Source organism: Orcinus orca, chromosome 8 (genome assembly GCF_937001465.1).
Source record: "Orcinus orca chromosome 8, mOrcOrc1.1, whole genome shotgun sequence".
NCBI lineage: Eukaryota > Metazoa > Chordata > Mammalia > Artiodactyla > Delphinidae > Orcinus > Orcinus orca.
The window spans coordinates 46,570,404-46,592,430 of record NC_064566.1 but is presented as its reverse complement, the minus strand read 5'-3'; the positions used below and the strand labels follow the sequence as shown (position 1 = coordinate 46,592,430).

At 45.6% G+C, this 22,027-nt stretch overlaps 1 protein-coding gene across 7 annotated transcripts in view; it reads right to left on the bottom strand.

Annotated features, from left to right (window-relative positions):
- DENND2B (DENN domain containing 2B) overlaps positions 1 to 22,027 on the bottom strand; it is a 173,904-nt gene that overhangs the window by 62,143 nt on the left and 89,734 nt on the right. The window contains exon 1 of one of the 7 annotated variants that reach the window (XM_049713969.1): positions 17,543 to 17,686. The exons of the other annotated variants lie outside the window; for them this stretch is intronic. The gene's annotated coding sequence lies outside the window, so the exon portion shown is untranslated. Of the gene's footprint in view, positions 1 to 17,542; positions 17,687 to 22,027 lie in introns of those variants that run through there. 7 annotated transcript variants of the gene reach the window in all.

Below are 22,027 nucleotides of genomic sequence, written 5' to 3'. Positions count from 1 at the left end.
AATCTTCACAATGACCTACAAGGTCTTCATCATCTAGGTCTCTATGAGATCTCTGACCTCATTTCAACTACTCTTTCCCTTTACGTTTTCCCCACCAGCCACACTATCTCCTTATCATTTCTTCAAATACACCAGGCACATTCCAACTCCGGGCCTCCAAACCTGCTGTCCCCTGTAACTAGAACATACTCCCCCAAGAGAGCCTGCTCCCTCATCTCCCAGGTCTTTGGTCAGACATCATCATCTTAGTGAGGCCTTCCCTGGATCACACTAAAATTTAGTGTTAAGAAATTACTACTAGGGACTTCCCTGGTGGCGCAGTGGTTAAGAATCCGCCTTCCAATGCGGGGGACGCAGGTTCGATCCCTGGTCAGGGAACTAAGATCCCACATGCCGCGGGGCAGCTAAGCCCATGCGCCACAACTACTGAGCTTGTGCTCCTCAACTAGAGAGACCGCGTGCCGCAAAACTACAGAGCCCACGCACTCTGGAACCTGCGTGCCACAACTAGAGAGAGAAAACCCACACACCACAACTAGAGAGAAGCCTGCACACCACAACAAAAGAGCCTGCATGCCTCAACGAGGACCCTGTGTGCCGCAGCCAAAAATAAATTAAATAAATAATAAATAAATCTTTTTTTTAAAAGAAAAATTTTTAAATGAAAAAACATTTGCCACCATTTCAGAGTGGCTCTACCCGGACAGAGTGAGCAGGCTGGGGGCTTCACTGTCCAGGCCCATCTTCCAAGCCCACCAGCCTTCCCAGTTCAGAGTCTGACCTACCCTCAGCAAGTACACCCACTCAGAAAATTGAAAAGTGGGCCACATCCTATGAACACCCAAAAGATTCAGGGCAGGGGTGGCTGCAGCCCCAGAACAACTGAAGTTGCTCTCTGCAAAGATTACAATGATTTTCCTATTATAAAATGCAAAGATCCTTTCTCTGGGGCTTAATGAATCAGAGGACCTTCCTTTCCTCGTGTCTACTGTTTGGGACACTACTGATCAGCCCTCTCTGAAGCACTGTGATGTAGTTAACTCTCAATCTGGAGTACGGTCTCTGGCGGTAGCATTTTACCATCTGCCTGGAGGATCCTCACGCTCATCAAAAGAGGGCACAGGTTAAGAAAGGTTGGGGGAATACTGTCAGAGAAGTAGAGAGAGACAGGTGTGGCACCTAAGACTTTTATTTGTTTACGTACTTGAAGCCTCTGAGGGCATCTTCCCAGCCAGGCCCCCATGCTACTGTGCTATACTCTGGTCCTTGCCCTTGAGCAGCTCCCCATCCTGCCTGAGACAGACAAGTAAAGAAAAGATTCTGGCACAATGTAACAAGAGCTGTGATAGATGTATGAACACAGAGCTCTGAGAGCAAGGAGAAAAGATACCTAATCAGATGGACAGGACGGATGTAGGGGAGGGCTTCTGGAGGAGACAAGAAGTAACACTGGGCTGAGTCTTGCAGGACTTGTGGAAGATAAAGAAGGCAGAAGAACACTGCTGCAAGCAGAAGAAAAACCATGAACAAAAGCCAAGGAGATCTTAGAGCAAGAACAGGACACAAAAGGCAATAACCATAGTGGAAAACATTGATAAATCAGACTACACTAAATAAGAACTCTGTTCATTAAAAAATGCCACTTAGAGAGTGAAAAAAGAACCTTTGGAGTGGGTACACAGGTTACAGAACTCAGCAGATTAGGAACATTAGATACACAGAGGAAACTTATCAAGAAGTAGAGTAACTCTCAAACTGCAGATCTTGGCCAGATCATTAGGGCTGAATTTCCCTTTGGATAAAAGTCTCAGTTTTGGAAGGGAATAGAAGAAAGTGCACATACACAGCCAGGCTCTGCTAGTTCTAAGTATGCATTTATCTCATTTAATCTAGCTGTCATTATCTCTATTTTACGGATGAAGAAACTGAGGCTCGGACTTCCCTGGTGGCGCAATGGTTAAGAATCCACCTGCCAATGCAGGGGACACAGGTTCAAGCCCTGGTCTGGGAAGATCCCAGAGCCACAACTACTGAGCCCGTGCACCACAACTACTGAAGCCCACGCACCTAAAGCCCGTGCTCCGCAACAAGAGAAGCCACCGCAATGAAAAGCCCGCTCACCGCAACAAAGAGTAGCCCCCGCTCACCGCAACTAGAGAAAAGCCCGCACGCAACAACGAAGACCCAGTGCGGCCAAAAATTAATTAATTAATTTTTAAAAAAGAAGGAAACTGAGGCTTAGGCTAAGTAATTTGCTCAGGGTTTCACAGTAAGTGGCAGACCCCAGAGTCTAGAGAGGTTGGCACTGAGCCCTCTAATTGACACCAGAGCACATAAGTCCTCCGGTCTCTGTCATATCTTGTGACAGGAAGCCATCCTCCAACCCAAGCGTGCCCCTGCAGCCCAGCTCTGTCTGTAAAGAGTTAGAAATGGATATTGGCAGTAGTCTCATGCCTGGCCCCCAAATGCTTGGTGTTAAAATCCCATTTTTCTTTAAGCCATCTAGTTCAGAGGGCCCTGAATCAATTAAAAATAAACGTAAGAGATGCTCCTCTCTTGCTGTTCTTCAAGCCTTTTCTCCTTATCATTCTTCCCCACCTAGGGGACCCTGGTCAAAGAAAGGCCTTCCCCTAACAATGCAGTCCAGCTGGAGCTGAGACTGAAGGTAAGGGGCATCTGTCTGTCCATCTATCCAACTTCTTTAAGGGTTATGATGGGGACAGAATTTGCCTTTTTCCTTCTTTAAATAAAGCAAGTGTTACTTGGCTTCTGTGGTTCCCTAGAGCACCGCAGTGAACTCACAGGGGTGCCGCAAGATATATATTTTTTAAATTAATTTCTTTTTTTATTGGGGTATAGTTGTTTTACAAGTTGTGTTAGACGATACTTTAAATTTTTGAGGGAAACAAGACCAATAACCAACATTTGTTTGGACACCCCGTGAGTTCACAGTTTTAACATTAGATTGCACTACATTCTTTTCGATGATGTCATTTCTTTGTGAAGCTGGGTTTTCAGCAGCTGCTGTGATTAAAAAGCAATAACCGTGTGAAAAGCAATGTGGAACAGGAAATGGGGATGGCAGTATTCAATCTGATTCCAAGATGTGAGATGTTGTGCAGTGCCCAGTACATCCCATAAGTTAGTAACTGTGGTTATTTTAAGAATGAAATAAAAAATGTTTGTAATTGAAATCGACGTACAATATTATGTTAGTTTCAGGTGTACTACATAGTGATTTGATATTTGCATACATTATGAAATGATCACCATGATAAGTCTAGTAACCACCCGTCCCCAAAGTTATTACAATATTATTGACCATATTCCTTATGCTGAATATTACATCCTCGTGACTTATTTAATATGTAACTAGAGGTCTATACCTCTTAATCCCCTTCACCTATTTCACCCATTCCCCCAACCCTCCTCTAAAAATATTTTTCCTTTCAATTTATATACATATATTTTTCAAATGGCTACTCAGTTATCAGGATATAAGCACTTACTAAATTGTTTACACCTAAACACTTAATAAAAATAAGGTATCTCTTTTGGCCTCTGGGCACTGTGAAAAATTACTAAAACACTAAAGGCCCACGAACTGAGAAAGTTTGGGAACCTCTGGTAGCAGGTGTTTTTTTAAGTCTCTGTGTCAAGGAGTCAAGGAGGAGCTCCCAGGGCAGGCCCAACCTGCCCCAGAAGCTGGCGGGCAGCTAGCACTCAGGCCTATGGACGGCACACCCAGGCTTTCACTGCAGCTGACAGAAGAGCTGCCCCTCTGCCTGAAGAGATGAGGCTGCACAGTAGCTCCCTCTCAGCCCAGAGGCTGTGCACATCTGCCTCAGCTGTACCCCAGGCTCCCGGGCTCCCCTCTGAACTCCCTCCCTGAAAAGCTCTATTCAGTATGGACCTCATGAATAAAACCCAAGCCAGCCCAGAAGCCAGCAGGGGACTTCCACACACACTCAGACTTGGGCAAAGTCCACAAACCAAACCATTAATCCACTGAGGGAGGGAGGGATGGGAATCTGGGAGATGGCTTCCACTGACAGCCCATCCACTAAAAGGCCAACTGGGTTTTTTGGGTGAAGATTTACATGAAAATAACGCCTTTGTTCCCCAGGGGTTTCTGGCCCTATATACTCCCTCCCTCCATTCTTCCCTGAAGTCATAATCCTCTGTTGGTGACATCACAGCTGTTGATACAATAGCCAACTGTTATGATGTCACAAGACTCAACTTTTGTCATTTTCAGTGGGGAGTGGGGTTAGAGAATGTGACAAAGGGCTGGAATTGAATAAGGTTATAGAACTGGAATTTGCTTTTTCATGCTAATTTCCCTGGTAGCGAAGGGCAGTGACTCAGAAAATGAAAGGCAAGCAAGCCACTGGCAGCAAGGCTGTGTGTAGATTCATCTACACCAAGGGGAGAGGGATGGCGTTAGGGGGGCTAGGGCAGAAAGAGGACAAAAGTTTTCAATTCCAGGATTAGCCAAATATGAAGATGTTCTCAGTCTGGCCAAGTTCAGGACTTTCTCTTTCCATTATCCATCATCTGAGCCCAGGGTAAGCAGAGAAAAGCTGAACTGCAGGAAAGGCTCCAGGCTGGAATGTTCCCTGGAAATTAATGTTTGGGATACTGCATTGGGTTCTGGACTCTACACTGTCCAAGGGATAGGCTCTGTTTGGACTGCATCCTGAGGACAGTGACCAGAATGGAGAGGGCACTCAGAGGCATGTCACAGGAGAAATGACTACAGGAACTGAGAGTGTTTACCCTGGAGAAGAGAAGGCTGCGGATGGGGGAGGCGGATAATTGCCTTGAGAATTCTGAAAGGCTCCCATGTGAAGAAGGGACTACATATGCTATTTATGGTCCCCCAAAGAGACCTCAGACAATGAGAAGATCCAGAATGGCCAATATGAGAGAGAACTTTTTATTCTTAAATTCCAGTTAGAGACTATAAGTTTTTTTAAATTCCTAACTTCTTACTTACAGGCGAGGCTCTTGAGGACAAGACTGTCTTGGTCACTTTAGTGTATACCCCAGAATTTAGAATAAGTGGCACATAGTAAGAGCTTATTAATATTTGTGAAATAAATGAACAAATGAAGCAAGGACAATGGTCTGCTGAAGTTGGTGCTTACTCATTCAATAAGTAGTTTTGAATCCCTACCACATGCCACTCACTCAGTTAAGATGCTGGGGATACAAGGGTGAAAGGAGCGGATAAGGTTAGTCTTCCCTCTCCCCCTGCTTTGTAGATTAGCACAGATGGCATGTAAGGTCCCTTCCAATATTGAGACTCCTTGATTTTTAGAGATGACTAAAATATTTTAAACTGAGAGCAAAGAGGACCCCAAAGGCCATAGATAAACCCTACCTACCACCGCTGCTGTTATTCACAAGCCTGGAAATCTAGACCAAGCTAAGGTTGCCTTCTCGACTGGGGAGAGGCCTGATGCTGAGACAGCCCTGTGCTGGGCCAGACCAGACCAACCAGACTGGGCGTTTTATCAAAGCCTCCCAAGCACCCTAGACAAGACACAGTAGGCTCTCATGTGAACCTGGGCTCCCTCAGCCCAGCAATAAGTACGTATAGTCCAGTTAGGTAATATGAGGTATTTCAGATACCCTCACTTCTCTAGGGAACTTAAAATTTCCCCAACAGCCTCAGGGCAATTATCCTTCTAGGGGCCATCTGAATGACAACATAGTCACTACAGAACAATTTTCAAGGAGATAATTCCAAGATCTTCTAGGCTGTGCTAGGGATACAGGCTTGGTTCCAACTTCTGAGGGCATAAGAGTACAACTAAAGGTAATGAAACAGATGATTTAACAATAACGATATACAATATACCAGAGACACAATACACGCAGACATTATCCTCTTCGGGGTAGTCCTTAGAGGCCTGAATGTTTATTCCAATACATTCTCAAAACATTCCTGAAATTCCTGTTTGGAAATTGCCCTCAGAGACTTTGGAACATTATCTGAATTTTCTCTGAAGGAAAATCTGCATCTTTCAAGGGTGCTAACTCATTCAGAGCCATGTGGCAAAAAGGGTGCAAACGAGAGAAAAGCATCTTGGGTCAGAATAAGCAGTCAAGTATACTGTGGAGCATACTGTATACTGATCTCAAAGGGGATGCATAGCGACATTGTCCCAAATCTCCACTTTTTAGAGTACAGCTGTATGAGTTCACAGAGCTCTCTGAGTATCTAATAAACCCCAAGAACATCCGTAGAAAACTTCTAAGAACATAAACTTCTGTCTACCCTTTTAGGATGTTCACAAGCTCCCAAAGTTCCTCCATAGACTCACTGTAAGAATCCTTGTCCTGGGCTTCCCTGGTGGCGCAGTGGTTGGGAGTCCACCTGCCGATGCAAGGGACACGGGTTTGTGCCCCGGTCTGGGAGGATCCCACACGCCGCGGAGCGGCCGGGCCCGTGAGCCGTGGCCACTGAGCCTGCGCGTCCAGAGCCTGTGCTCCGCAATGGGAGAGGCCACAACAGTGAGAGGCCCGCGTACCACAAAAAAAAAAAAGAATCCTTGTCCTAACCCATTTTACCTGCCCCATAAGTACACAGGTAATTCTGAATGGAGGCCTACAGAGCTCAGCAGGATGCCAACATTGGGCACTGAGAGAGTGGCAACAAGGCACCCTGCTTCCATGAGTCCTTGCATCATTTTTTCAAACCTGGATGTCAGCAATTTACAAACTACTACACATCACAGGCCTTCAGGAGTGTTAGAAATAGTTAAATCCAAAAATATCAGACTTACAAATGCCAAAGATCCTGAGACTCAAATGTGACATTTTCTAACGTGGTTTGTAAACTGGTGCTGAAGACAATTCCCAAAGAGGAATCAAATCTACCTATGGTAACCACAGGTGTTTAGCCGTGTAAGTGCACATATGAAGAGCAAGCTATGGTCACAGCACAGATTTTCTCCCCTTCCCTAAGTCCCCAGTCTCCCTGTGAAGCACAGGGAATATGCCTCCTGCCTTCTTCTGGGCCGGCCAGCATGCCTACCAAGCAGCTCCCGACACACTAAAAGCCACCCAAGTCACATCTGGCTCATGCCATCGCTCTCTGTAATGAGGTATGACATGTATCTAAAGCTCTTGTATATTTTCAGATTTGTAGCCTACAATTAGGCATTTTTGAGGGATGTAGCTAACTACAGTTCTGTTCAGTGACCTATAATTATTCACACAGGCATCACGGCCAATCCAGGCAACTATCAGGCTGAAGGAAGGCACTCTGAGCTCAGACCTCACGGAAGAGGCTGCTCAGCTCTAAGGAGGCCCAGAGAACACTGGTTAGTGACGGGCCTCAGGGGGCCACATTGCTCTTCCTTGGCTATACACAGATACACTGTCCTCTCTGTCCCCTACACCAGTCTTCCTCATCCACCGCCTGGCTCAGCACAGCTCAAGCCCAAGGAATGGCACAAAATTGTGCCACAAAAATGTACCGCTTTGCCGGACACAATCTCCATTACCAAGGCAATAGCAATTTAAAGCAATTTCTCAAACTCCCTACAAATCTCTCACCTGAGGAAAAACGGGTCACACCCACCAGGCCACAGAATCCTGCCGTCCACTGCTGTGCAGCTGGGCTGTGGCAGCTGACATGGGCCACCTCTCTGAGCCAAACTCTCTGCCACCCGTTGCAGTGGCCTCACTGCTCCCAAGAGCCCAATAGAATAATTCTCCCCCTTGCAAACGCCTACCACCATGCTTCCCCACTGCTTCCCTGGCTAGAAGGGAAGGCCTGGTTAGCCCTCAAGATCTGTCTCTAGTGATATTTCAGATATATATTTAGCTCCATTAAGAACTGGTTTCTTGATTCTTTAATGGAAGCTCAAATCCCGATTCTAAATATAACCAAAGATACTGCCACTAGCCAGCCCAGTGCGCTGTGAAGTACGACTATGGCCCACACTCAGAGCGGCATGCACGTTAAGTATGAGCCCAATACCTCAACCACAATTCCTATGCAAGTTACCCTTCTTCCCCAACGCTGGCTCCAAGTCCTTCAGCGTGCTTTATACTTTTCAAAAATACTTTCACATGCCACCTCATTTGAGTCTGCCAAACAAACCCCAGAAGTTAAATGCAATAGGTATTTTCTCTCCTTTTTACAAAGAAGACAGGCTCAGGGAGGCTGTCTTGCCCCAAGGTCACTCAGCTAGTAAGTGCAGAACCAGGTCTAGAACTACTTTGTAGCTGTGCGACCTCAGTTCTTCATATGTCAACAATTAATAGCGGCAAACTCATAGGGCTTACTGTAAGAATGAAAGGGCTGAAATACAAAAGGTGCTTGGAATGGTGTCTGGTCCACCGTGAGGACTACGTTATTACTGTTGCTGTTGTTGTTATTTTTAAGAGTACTATTACCACCACCACCCAGAACCCCCAGTTCAAAACCTAAAGCTCTTTCCTCTCCCTCCTTCTGCAACTTTGCAAGGATTACTCAGGAGGCAGTTTCATCTAACCTTGAGTGAGTCCAGACCCAGTCCCTGCAATTTGCCTATGGAATCTGGAACTCACCGGGCCCTCTATCTTACCACTCCACAAACTTCTCCATGCTTTTGGGTGCATACGCATACACACATATACCACCTTTCTGCAAGTCTGACTCTCTAGTCTCCTGACCTCCGATGTCACGTATGCTATGTTAGCCACCATTCTGTGGCTCACCCAGCCTGCAGTACCCAACTTTTCATTCACTTGGTTCCTCCCTTCAATAATCAATAACGAGAACCCGACTCTCTACCAAGCACTGAGGGGAATATACCTTGCCCTCCAAACACACCAAATGAAAAGTGCGCGAAGAGTGGGGTGCACAAGGGGAGTGACAGCACAGAGGTGCCAGAAAATAACTCTGAGGGCAGCACAATAGATTTCAGAACAGCAATGCTTGAAATGAGTTTTAGAGAGTGACTAGAGTTTTCTGGGCAAAGGGAGAGAAGGACATTCAGAGCTAAGAGGACAGCATATACACAGGGTTACAAGGCAGAATCATACAGAATATGATAATCTCACACTGCCACCATGGAGGGGCTGTATGTGTGTGCCCTCGTGTGTGTGTGTGTGTGTGTGTGTGTGTGTGAGAGAGAGAGAGAGAGAGAGAGAGAGAGAGAGAGGGAGAGAGAGAGAGAGAGAGAGAGAGAGAGAGAGAGAGAGAGAGAGAGAGAGAGGAGGGAAACAGAAAAAGAGACAGAAACAGAGACAGAGAGAGACAGAAAAAGCGAAGAGAGAAAAATTAGATGTAGGTGGGTGAACCCATACTGCCTGGGGGTGGCAGGCAGCCGGGACAACAAGCGTCACGTCTGCCTTTCCATAGTCTGAGTGGCAATCTCAACTCCCTGGTATGCTTACAGTGCACCAATCTTAAATGCAAAATCCTTTAACAACTGTTTTCTCTTTCCTTCTGTCTTCCCCTCCTTCTAAAGATCTGTTTATCCCAATTCTCATTTCTGCCCCGCTCTGAGCCCTGACTTTTAGTGCCAGTGCTTTTACACAAATCCAGCTTCACATCCTGAGTGAAATATAATTTCATAGGAATGTAATTCTGGAATGATCTCATTGAAAAAGCACACCCAGCAAAGGCCATGAGCAAACTTCAGGCCAGCCCATTCACACCCAGAGCCAAGGAGATTGCAGACCCCTTTCCCTTAAATGGACAATGTGCCTGGGGCCCAAGCAAAGCACACCAGCTGCCCACGGATATTATTCTGCCCACAGCCAGCCTGCCTGCTGGCAGACCAAGGCCTGGGCCCACAGCAGTGACCACCACAAACCATTCTGCACCGTACAAGGACAGACTCAGGAGAGCATCCAAGCAAACGGGCCTTACTGCACAGACGTTCCCCGTGCCCCTTGGGAGGGCTCTGGCTCCAGGCCGGGAGACACCAGCTAAAACTATTAAGACCCCCACTCCCCATCACATCCATGCCAGGCAGAAGAAGGCCCAGAAGCCAAGCTGGTAAGGATCCTCTCCACAGCTATCTGTCTTCCCTACCTCTCTGAAACTCAGCTGCTATCCAACTCTATGGAGACAGTCAAGAAAGTAGGGCATTTGACTCTGGAACCAGATGGCAAAGCCAGGTCTAGCCCAGTCCGGCAGGCTGAGACAGGGTAGAACTGGGGAAGAAATAATATACTCTGACGGACTTTCAAAAACTCTAGCTGAAAAATCACTAAGTTGGAGTCTTTGGAAAAAATGTCCTTACTCCAAATCTGTACCTCACCCCCAATGAATCCTCATAAAATGGACCAGAAGAAGAGGAAAAAAATGAATGGCTTGCAGGGTCTACAGGAACTCTATGTACTATTTTTGCAACTTTTCTGTAAATCTATAACTCTTCTAATATAGAAAGTTGATTAAGATTAATGGTTTGTCATGCTTTCCTCTGTAAGGAACAATAGGAGAAGAGAAGCGCTGGGTATAACTTCCAACTCTACCTCCACCAGCTATGAAGCTGTGGATGAGCTTTCTAGGCCTCAGTTTCCTTAACGATGAGGTGGAGATGACAGCGTTCTCGTGCAGATTCAGTAAGGCCTGCAAAGGCCTTACCACTGCCCAAAATGCTTTCTTCCTGGGCAGTAGCAGTTCCTCAGTTCAGTCAGCCTTCACCGTGGGTTCTCGGCGACTGCAGTAGGAGGCCGTACCTCCACTCCACGGCCCTGTGGTCTTTATGATTTACAGTCTCTTCCACACATGGCATCACACTTTAAGCCCACAGTAATCACCCAAAGGGCTGAAAGCCACCTCACAGCGAGTTCCAACTAGTGAAAGCTCCCCTTCGTTGACAGAAACATGTTCTCCTTCCTGCTTTCCCTTCCTCCAGTAGGATCCAACGTCACTGCCAGGAGCTGAACTACTTTCCTGCGGTTCACAGGGGTCAACCAGAAGGAAAGGCAGATGGTGACAGAGCTGGGCTCCCAGTTCAATCAGCCATCCTTGGCAGAGGGTGGGCAGGGGAAGAAGTATGCTCTCCAAGTTGCCACAAAAGACTCTGCACCCCTCAGCAGCACCACTACCCCCAACAGCTCCCACACCCTCCCTGCCCCGTGCTCCCCACCAGGCTCCACATGAAGCTGGGTTGATAAACTACAAATCCGCCAAGTTAATGGGCACAGCAAGTTCCCCAAAGCCAAGAGATAAGCCCCCAGGTCAGGCGTGAAGTTGCACCCAAGCCCTGGAGCCAGGTTCTCAAGCCTCAGCCACCCTGACTCTTGGCTCCATGATGAGCTGTCCACTTTCCCCCAGCAAGACTGAGGTGAGTGGACAGAGGCCCCATCCTGGTCTCATAAGTGGATGGGCTGCAGGCCAAGGAAAGAATCAGGTGAAGAAAGGTATGGCTCTGATGTCACATTATCTCTTTAAAAATCACTCACAAGGATATCAGGTCCTTAAAAACTCTCCTAAAACAAAGGAGAAGGCTAATCTCACCCTGAAATTTTAGTGTCCAAATAAGGGAGCAGTCAGTGCTAGAACTGTTAGCTTGCTCCAACTTTGAAAAGCCCTGTGAGAGAAGCAGTTCCCAGGCTTGAGATTCCACTGACAGGTTGTAACCCCTCGAAGCACTAATGGGTACATTCTAGTGGCTAATTTCTCTGACCTTCCAGATGGCTGTACTGGGGACACACCCCAGCTGAGGCCCAAGGACATTAGTTCCTGGCAAGGAGTATGCAAAAGCTCAGCAGCCCAGCCGAGCCAGATAACAGCCCCAGCTCCAGCGGCTTCAAGGACACGTTTTGGGAAGCAGAGCTCAGGAAGAAGATGTCCTTGGAGCTATTTCTTATTTAACCAAATAAGAGCCAAATATAGCCAAATATGAAGAAGCTAACTATGTCATCTTCCGTGCAATTTTTCTCCAGCTAATCACCTCTTATCAAGCTTACTACAATGGTCTCTGATTACATAGAGCTCTTTATCGAGTGCCAGCCCATGGAGGCAGTAAATAAATGTGAAGTGTTACTATTATCATTACTAGTTCTCCTTTCTTCTTCCATCTCTAGTCCTCCTTCTCGTAAATGACAAACTAAGTATCCTCGAATCTCAATATCATCATGTCATTCCTCTGGGCTCCTTAACTGCCAAGTCCAGATTCTTCCGGTTCCTCCAGAACCTTGTCAAATGCTACCAACCAATCTGGCTTCCCTCTTCTTCCTTCCTCCTCGTTCCACCATCCCTCACCTTACCACCACCATTCCCCTACCATCCTCCATTCCCCTTCACACAAAGCCACACAGACTTGCATAGACACACACACACACACACAAATGCACTGAACTTCTCTCTCCAGGCAGGATGCCTCCCTGCTCCATACATATCCATTTCTGCGCCCATCTTTTTATGTGCAAACCATTTCCAGCCTGGAGTACTCCCTTTCCTCCCTGCTATCCAAATCCTATCCATGCTCCATGGCCCAGTCTAAGGTCCCTCTTAAACTGAAGTTGGGAAACCATCAGATCCACAAACAATGACCGAGCACTTCCTCTGTGCCAGGCACTACGCCACTCACTAAGGACACAGTAAGGAAAACAACACAGTCCTCCATGCTCCTAACTGGTGGGAGCGGCTTCAACAAGAACCTCCCTGGGGGCTTCCTTGGTGACACAGCGGTTAAGAATCTGCCTGCCAATGCAGGGGACACGGGTTCGAGCCCTGGTCCGGGAAGATCCCACATGCCGCGGAGCAACTAAGCCCGTGTGCCACAACTACTGAACCTGCGTGCTAGAGCCCACGAGCCACAACTACTGGGCCCGTGTGCCACAACTACTGAAGCCCGCGCACCTAGAGCCCATGCTCCGCAACAAGAGAAGCCACCACAATGAGAAGCTTGTGCACTGCAACGAAGAGTAGCCCCCGCTCGCCGCAACTAGAGAAAGCCCGCACACAGCAACAAAGACCCAACGCAGCCAAAAATAAATAAATAAATAAATTTATTTTAAAAAAAAAAAGAACCTCCCTGCTCACCTGCTCACCTGAACTGTGCAAGTAAGAGAGTCAACAACCAGACCTCAGAGGCAGCTTGTTGTGACACTTGTGGGGGCAAAGGTGGAGGCGGGAGATGAAGCCCCAGTTGGGTGAGGTCTTCTTGCCTCTCCTTCAGCCTTTCTACGAAGCCCCCTAGGCTTGGTGGTTTAGAATGTATTCTATTACAAGAATCATCGTTCTCTCTGACCACCTTGTCTCCTGCCCTGCTTTGGAGTTTATCAGCTTCAGAGGTTGGCTGGGTCCAATTCCATTCAATAATAATCCTAGCCAACTACCCCTCCTAAGGACCAGATACACAGCTTCACATCCCCACCCTAAGCCCGGGAAAAGAAAGAAAACAACCAACCCTTTCCTCAGGAGTTCCCAGACTTTGTGTCACCGTGAATGCATAGCTATTGGAGGCCACATGGGAGGTAACTCCCTTAGGCCTCTCCAGGGTGGTAGACAATTCTCAGACCCTAATAATAACTTCACTTCTCTCTCTCCTCTTCAAGAAGGGTTACTGGGATAGGAGTCAGATTGCTATTATTACAGGAATAATCCTGCATACCTTCTAAATTGTAAAAATAGATAACCTATTCACATGTACCTCGGTCCTTTAACTCCTGTAGTAACAGATGTAATAACTCTACATGTCATATCATATCAACGCAGTTGCTCTTTCCCCCTGAATCAGAAACAGAAGAGGCCCTCCAGAAGTAATCTTAGATACCTTTTAGACTCAGGGAGTAAGGAGGAGAGAACACCTAACCCATCCCAATTTACATTTCCAGCAGTGGAGACTCACAGTCTTCCTCATCACAACCTATCTGAACCTCAAGTCTCTGAATAAGCTCATGCCACGTGAGACTCAACCATTACTTCTTATTACAGTTAACGATTCAGCCTCCTGCTAGTAAAGATCACCCTTCCTAGCAAGGCTGAATTGGTCTCAGGAACCATTCTAAGGAATGGAAGCTCACAGCGTTCAGGAGCTCGCCCAAAACGCCAGTCGTGTGTTTAGGTGTGCAGACCTCAAGGGGCTCTGATAGGTCAGGGCTGCCAGAAAGGTCACAGCTGCTGCTGATCAATGTACACCACACGTGAGCAATATAAGGGATCAGTGAGGAAAGCCTTACAGAAAAGGCAGCACGGAAGGAAGAAGCTGCCGTCAGCCCTCAGATCACTAGCACCTAGCTCAGAGGAGTGTGTGCCTGAGCGAAGCTATGCACCCAACCGTAACAAGCACCCAGTCTTTGAAACCCGTGGCGTCCAGACAGTATCATCTCGTACTTGACCGTGCAGGCTGCCCGCACTCAGCTACCCTGAGGGCGGCCCGTTGCCAAAGGCTGGAGGGAGGGCCCAGGGCCCACTAAGCATCTTCAGAGACTTAGCTACACATTCAGTCTCCTTCCATCTCAGCCCCTCCCCCTGCCCCTGCCAACTCAAATTTTCAGTCTCCACATATGTGTGTCTGTGTGTCTGCGTTTTATTTACACTACCCATGTCTGTTGTTAGCAACAGAAACAAAGTACTTTAAGGCAGAAAAGGCAAGCGGCCAACTGGCCTGCTGCTCCCTGTCCTGCTTCCAGCTCAGGGAAGAGGCTGTAAGGGATCCTTTGGGCTCCAAGTGACCATGTGGGCTGACAGCTCCCATGTACTAGGGGAGCTGGCATGGAGCCAGGTCACCCCAAGTCAAACACAGCTGTTTGGGGCCCCAACCACTGGCCCTCCCCCTTCCTCCCTGGAGGCCACACTCTGAACACCTCATTCTCTCACCTGCCTAGATGCTGACTACTGCTGGAAGGCAGAGCTTCAAACGCCAGAATTCAGGAAACCCACTCTCCTCCCTTGTACACTAGGAGACTGTAAAGATGAACAGGCATTGCCTCCCCAGACCCAGACTCTATAGAGAAGCAGCCCAAGGCTAAGTTTTACCTTCATGTCCTTTCCCATCTTCAGTTTTTCTGCTACTGATAATCTTCCAAGTTCTAGTATCAGGCTCCTCAATAAAATCAACAGTAACTACTGATCACTGCTTTGTTTTTAGCACTGTGCTCAAGGAGCTCATAGGCTAACTCAGGGAAACAAGACACAATAGGAAATAATCTAAATGTGAGACACAGACTAAAAGTGCTCTAAAGTACAGTGGGTGGGAGTGGAGGGGCTCACGACAGGATTTCTGTGGGAGAGGAAACATGAGACAAGTTTTAAAGGACAAACAGTAGTTGGACAGAATGACACAAAAGGCTGTTGTTAAGATTTAGAGTTAGACTCAAGGTCCCAAGGCAGGAAGAATGGCAGCCCTGGGAGGTAAGAAGGAAAGAGAGTGGCCTGATGACAAAAATAAAACCCTCCCCTCAGGGTCACCATGCTCTGTAGTCCCTCTGCTCCTGCCTCTGCCAAGAGCATGCTCAGTGCCTCCTTTTGCTGCACGACTGTGAAATCCTCTCCCATAGAGTACACAGAGCGCAGCCGGCCCAGCTCCCTAGCCCTGAGAACACCCCGAGGGAACTCCTGGTACTCTAGGCTCCTGCATGCTCCCACAGCTGCAAAGCGGGTCAGGAGTTGGGTCTATTCTTCTGCTGGGTCAGGTCAAGCTAAGTCCGATTTTTCACTCACCACAGCAGGAGAAGGGGTATGAAATTTAAATACAGTCTCTAGTTAGCCAGGGCAACAGGCTCTCCTCCTTCCATTCACACTTACCATCATATGTATATTCAACTAATATATATTGAACACCAACCACGTGTAAACTAATGTGCTTAGTGCTGGTTGGGACACCGAAATACCAAAGACATGGGTCCATCCTCAAAGAGCTTACATTCCAGTAAGGTGGATACAAAAGACACATAAATATAACAAATGCCAGGAAGACTATTTTAGGTGCCATTAGGGAGATAAAAAGCTGTGGATTTGGTTAGAGGGGAATTATTTCCAACTGAAGAAGCAGGAAGGGTTCATTGAGAGGACGGCCCTTGCACTGGTCCTGGAAGATCAAATGGCAAAAGAATAGAGGGGAAATCCTGGGCAGATGGAACTATATAAGCAGAGTCTTAGAGGCAGGAAAGTAGAAAACATACGAAGGACAGTAAGATGTTCAGTCTGATGGGAGTTTAACTGGAAAGTAGACCAGGAAGAAGGAGAGCTGTTAAGACAGAGAAATGTCAGATCTTAGAGGCCTTTGAGAAACAAATTAAGGATCTGTCTTTTCTCTGGGAAATCAAGGAAATTTTCTGAGAAAGGAATAATGGGTCAGGAACTGTGCTTCTGCAAGATGAAGCCATACTCAGAAATCTAGGGGCTACAGCAGAAAAGTCTGTTTTTGTGGTCTACCAGGACTGAAGATTATAGTTAGGATAAGAGAGGGAGGGAACTCAAGTAATCAAGTATATGCCTGGAATTCTTGTCTTTGAGGTTCAGGCGGATGGGACAATAAGTGGGCAGTCCTGAGGGCAGGGCAAGGCTGGAGAACCAGCCGTCCAGAGGGAGCCATGAAAGAGTCAGGGGGTGTAATCATTCAGGGGCTTGGGGAGGGAACAGAATTTCAGAGTTTAGCATCCTGAAAGTGGAATAGCTCCAAGGGATGAGGCCAAAGCTATGAGTACCTTAGCTGGAATGAGGATTAAGTCTTTAGAGTTGAAAAGATTGAGGGACCTTGAGGCCAGAACGCTGAAGGATTCTCGGCATGAAGTCCCAAGTCCTACTGGGCCAGACAGGAGACCTACGAAGAAGGCTGTAAGCAACTAACATGGAAGGCAAGGGGGAGTCAGCATCAAGAATGAGGAAAGGAGATATATGTGAAGGGAGAGACTGACTTCAAATAGGAAAGGTTGCCAGGCAGGGCGGGAAGCAAGGTCAGGGAGTAGAGAGTGAAAGTCAGGGGAGGAGAGGAAGTTGCTTCATTAGAGAAGGTCCCAAGGGAAGTGAGATCTTCAGGGAAAAGCCAGGTTTCAGGTAGGTATGCTCAAGGAGAAGGTAGCAAACAAGAGGCAATACCACTTTTTGTCTATCAGATTAGGCAATCAAATGATAAAACTAATCCCAGAGTGAGGCAGGGTGTGGTGAATGGAGCACTCTCAGACACTGGTGGAGGTACTGGAAACCAGCACAACTTTTCTAGAGGACAATTTAGGAATACGTAAGCTCTGAAAAATACATGCTCACAATGATACCCTACACAAAGTTAAAAGACAAGCCACAGCCAGGAAGAAAATACTGCAAAGCACACAACTGACAAATGATTAAATATAAGAACATGTTAAGAACTTAGAAAATCAATAGGAAAAAGACAAATAACCCAATTGAAAAATAGGTAAAAGATATGAAGAGACAATTCAAAGAAAAGGAAACCCAAATAATCAATAAAATATGAAACAATGCTCAATCTCTCTGAAATCAGGAAAACACAAATTAAAGCAATGAGATGCTGTTTCATATTCATCAGATGGGGAAATACTGAGAAGTGTAGAATCTTCAAGTGTTAGCAAAAATTTAGGGAAATGAAAACTTGTATACATTGCTCAAAATACTTACAATCGCTCTCAACAGCAATCTGGTATGACCTAACAATGCTGAAGAATCCCATACCCACTCCAGGAGGCTGGTGTACACAAACTCTTGTGCGTTCCTCGTATAAGGATGCTCACCACAGCATTGTTTGTAACACACAAAAAGGGGAAAGACTTTAATCATCTCTTACTATCATACAATGGTACATCATATACCAATTAAACTGAATGATTTTATACATGCAGACTTTTCAAAAATGACACTGAGTGAAACAAACCAAGCTGCAAAAGGCTGCATGCAGGAATGGTGTCATGTGTATAAAATTTTAAAACACACAACAATACATTACTTATGGACACATATATAGAGAGGATAAGATATGCATGGGATGATATGCATATCAATTTCTGAAAGGAAAGGACAGGGAAAGCTTAGTCATATCTGTTATATTAATTTTTTTTTAAATAAGAGATCTGAAGCAAATATGGTAAATGTTAATATTTATTAAATCTGGGTGATGGGTACACAGGTTTTTATTATACCTATTTTTTCTTTTGCTTAAAATTTAAAAGATATTATTAAATAATTTGTGTATATTATATACCATTTGATACAGCAATTCCATTTCTAGAAATTTATCCTGAAGTTATACTCATAAAATTAGGGATAGATATTTACTACCACATAGCTTTTAATAGCAAAATAATAGAAATAACCCAAAGTCCACTGTCAGGAGATTAATTAAGTAAGTATTGATTCATCCATACAATGGAATTCTCTATGCAGCATTAAACATTACAAAGTAGCTCTATATATGTCCCTGGAAGATACCCATGTAAGAATATTAGTCAAAGAAGGAAGTTACAAAACAATGCTATGTTTGTATTTAAAAAAAGCATATCTAGGGGACTTCCCTGGTGGTCCAGTGGTAAAGAATCCGCCTTCCAATGCAGGGGATGCAGGTTTGATCCCTGGTCGGGGACTAAGCTCCCACATGCCATGCGGGGCAACTAAGTCCACACACCACAATTACTGAGGCTGAACACCACAACTACTGAGCCACAAACTACAGCGCCCATGTGCCACAACTAGAGAGAAAATCCACACACCACAACTAGAGAGAAAACCTGCATGCCACAACTAGAGAGAAGCCCGCGCACCACAGTAAAAGATCCTGCATGCCGCAACTAAGACCCAACACAGCCAAAAAAAAAAGAAAGAAAAGAAAAGAGCATATCTAGAACATGTAAGAAAAAAAGATCCAAAAGGATATATACCAAAAAATTAACAGTAATTATGCTATCTCTGGTAAAGTGATGACACATGATTTTTACTTTCTTCTTAATATTTTTTGTTATGTACAAATATTCTGCAATGAGCATGCATTTCTTTTATTATTTTAAAAAATCAACAAAGGAATAGAAAAAGGAAAAGGAAATAGGAGGAGCTGGTCTGCCAATAGGAGGGGGGGTTTTACCTGGAATAATTCAAGAGGTTAGCAGAAAAAGAGGGAGACGTTGCAGACAGAAGTGTAACAAAGGCTCTACAAAAATGAAAGGGTTGGGAGAGCAGGGCTCAGACGTTTTCACCCAGGGTAAGAATCTTCAGTAACAAGATGAAGAAAGCAAGAGGGAGGAGGTCAGCTGAAGATAACTCTTTGTAACTGAAGGGCAGAGAGTGTGGGTCAGAGAGAACTACACAGTTCCCAAATTCCACACAAAATGTTAATAATAATTTATCCTCCATTTCACAGATTCTGAATCTGCCGTGGAGACCAGCTTCTTTTGGTGTAGCTTGAGTGATGGAAAGAAGACTCTTGGCTAAGCTTTCTGGGTATAACGTCTGTCATAAGAACAGACTCCAGAAGAGTGGACTTTTCAGCCCAAACTATCTTTCCTTTATTCAACTCACCCCGCACCCACACCCCTCATGCACCCTCAGAAGCTTTAAGGAAATGCCAGTCACGACTGAATTATCTGTGATGAGGAAGGTGACTGAGGCAACAGAAGCAATGGCCTCACAGTGACCTTGGTCTAGTCTGCACAACCAGCAATTCTGTTTCTCTAGAATTAGTGAGAAAGGCAAAGGAGACTCAAGGAACGGAATGAGAAAAGTGGGCTAGTGAGCAAGGTGGTAATCACAAGCCAGTCTTGCATTTAGGCAAATGTGAAACATCTAAAACCTAAAACCAATCAAGGCTGTACAGCATCTACGAACCGACATAGATGTTCTCTTGGCAAGTATATCTTCTTTCCGGGTACAGTACCCCCTATCACATAAGCCCCTAGAGAGTCAAGTAGTTGTTAAGAAAGCACAGGAAGGTACAACATCTGAGACTCCAAGAGTATCCACTGAAATGAAGCCACTCTGTGCTTTCACTAACTGTGGGTTTCATACAAGGAGCCAGCTGCCTGCATTTCCATAGCAGCCAAGCTTTACTCCTAGGCTCCAAATCCTTAATTTGCGCTATGCCAGTGAAAACCCATCAGCAGCTTTTCTTTACATTAAAAACTGACTGTATAAAACTACAATGAGCTACCACCTCACACCAGTCAGAATGGCCATCACTTAAAAGTCTACAAATTACAAATGCTGGAAAGGGTGCGGAGAAAAGGAAATCCTCCTACACTGTTGGTGGAAATGTAAGTTAGTGCAGCCACTATGGAGAACAGTATGGAGGTTCCTTAGAAAACTAAAAATAGAGTTGCCATATGATCCCGCAATCCTACTCCTGGGCATATATCCACACAAAACTATAATTCGAAAAGATACATGCACCCCAATGTTCACAACAGCAGTATTTACAATAAACAAGACACAGAAGCAACCTAAATGTCCATCGACAGATGAATGGATAAAGAGAAGATGTGGTATATATACAATGGAATATTATTCAGCCATAAAAAAAGAATGAAATAATGCCATTTGCAGCAACATGGATGGATCTAGAGATTATCATGCTAAGTGAAGTCAGTCAGAGAAAGACAAATACTGTGTGATATCACTTTTATGTAGAATCTAAAATATGACACAAATCAATGTATCTACAAAACAGAAACAGACTCACAGATACAGAGAACAGGCTTGTGGTTGCCAAGGGGGATGGGAGGTGGGGAGGGAAGGATTAGGAGTTTGGGATTAGCAGAGACAAACTATTATACATAGGATGGATAAACAACAAAGTTCTACTGTGTAGTACAGAGAACTGTATTCAATATCCTATAATAAATCACAATGGACAAGAATATGAAAAAGACTATATAATATACATATAACTGAATCACTCTGCTGTACACCAGAAACTAACACAACACTGTAAATCAACTATACTTCAATAAAAAAATTAATAAAATAAAAAATTGGGGCTTCCCTGGTGGCACAGTGTTTGAGAGTCCGCCTGCTGATGCAGGGGACACGGGTTCATGCCCCGGTCCGGGAAGATTCCACATGCCGCGGAGCGGCTGGGCCCATGAGCCATGGCTGCTAAGCCTGCACATCCGGAGCCTGTGCTCTGCAACGGGAGAGGCCACAATAGTGAGAGGCCCACGTACCATAAATAAATAAATAAATAAATAAATAAATAAAAATTAAAAAATAAAAAATTGACTGTAATCATAGCAGTTTTTCCTGTTTTCCAGGATCACTGCTGCAAAGAGGAAAAGGTACAAGAGTATAAAAGAACACACAGGCATGGGACTTCCCTGGTGGCGCAGTGGTTAAGAACCCGCCTGCCAATGCAGGGGACTCGGGTTCGAACCCTGGTCCAGGAAGATCCCACATGCCATGGAGCAACTAAGCCCATGCGCCACAACTACTGAGCCCACATGCCACAACTATTGAAGCCCGGGAGCCCTAGAGCCTTAGAGCCTGTGCTCTGTAGCAAGAGAAGCCACCGCAATGAGAAGCCCGTGCACCACAACTAGAGAAAGCCCACGCGCAGCAACGAACATCAATGCAGCCAAAAATAAATAAATTAAAAAAAAAAAAAAGAACACACAGGCAAATTCTTCTGTGGCTCAATTTCTCCTCTTTCTACCTCTGACCAACAAGGATGACACAGAGCTAGGGGTACTTCCTGCATGTTGAAGGCAGTCACCTGTCTGTTGTTGTTTTTCATCTGGAAAAGTCACCCACTCCCACCTAGAATCTCTCCCTTGTCACTATAATCCCATGATTTGTTGTGATGTGAGCTTCATTCAGCAATTGCCCAGGACTGGTGTTATCTAGAAGTGATGACAGTCATTTCCAGATCAGAAACAGTCACAGAGATAAAGCAAAGGACAATCCCTGCCTAGCATTTATGACCCAAGAGATGGAGAAGAGAAGGGAGGAAGGCAATGGGCTTGTTCACCTGATCTCTCAACACTGAGTCAGCCTCCCATTTGTAATTGGAGGAAAAACCCGATACCTGGTATTTCAGAGGGAATTAAACGTTTGGTCAGTCCCCTTCTACCCCAGGGCTATTGTAAAGATTAAACAAAATAATGTTTTAATACAGGCAAGAGTACA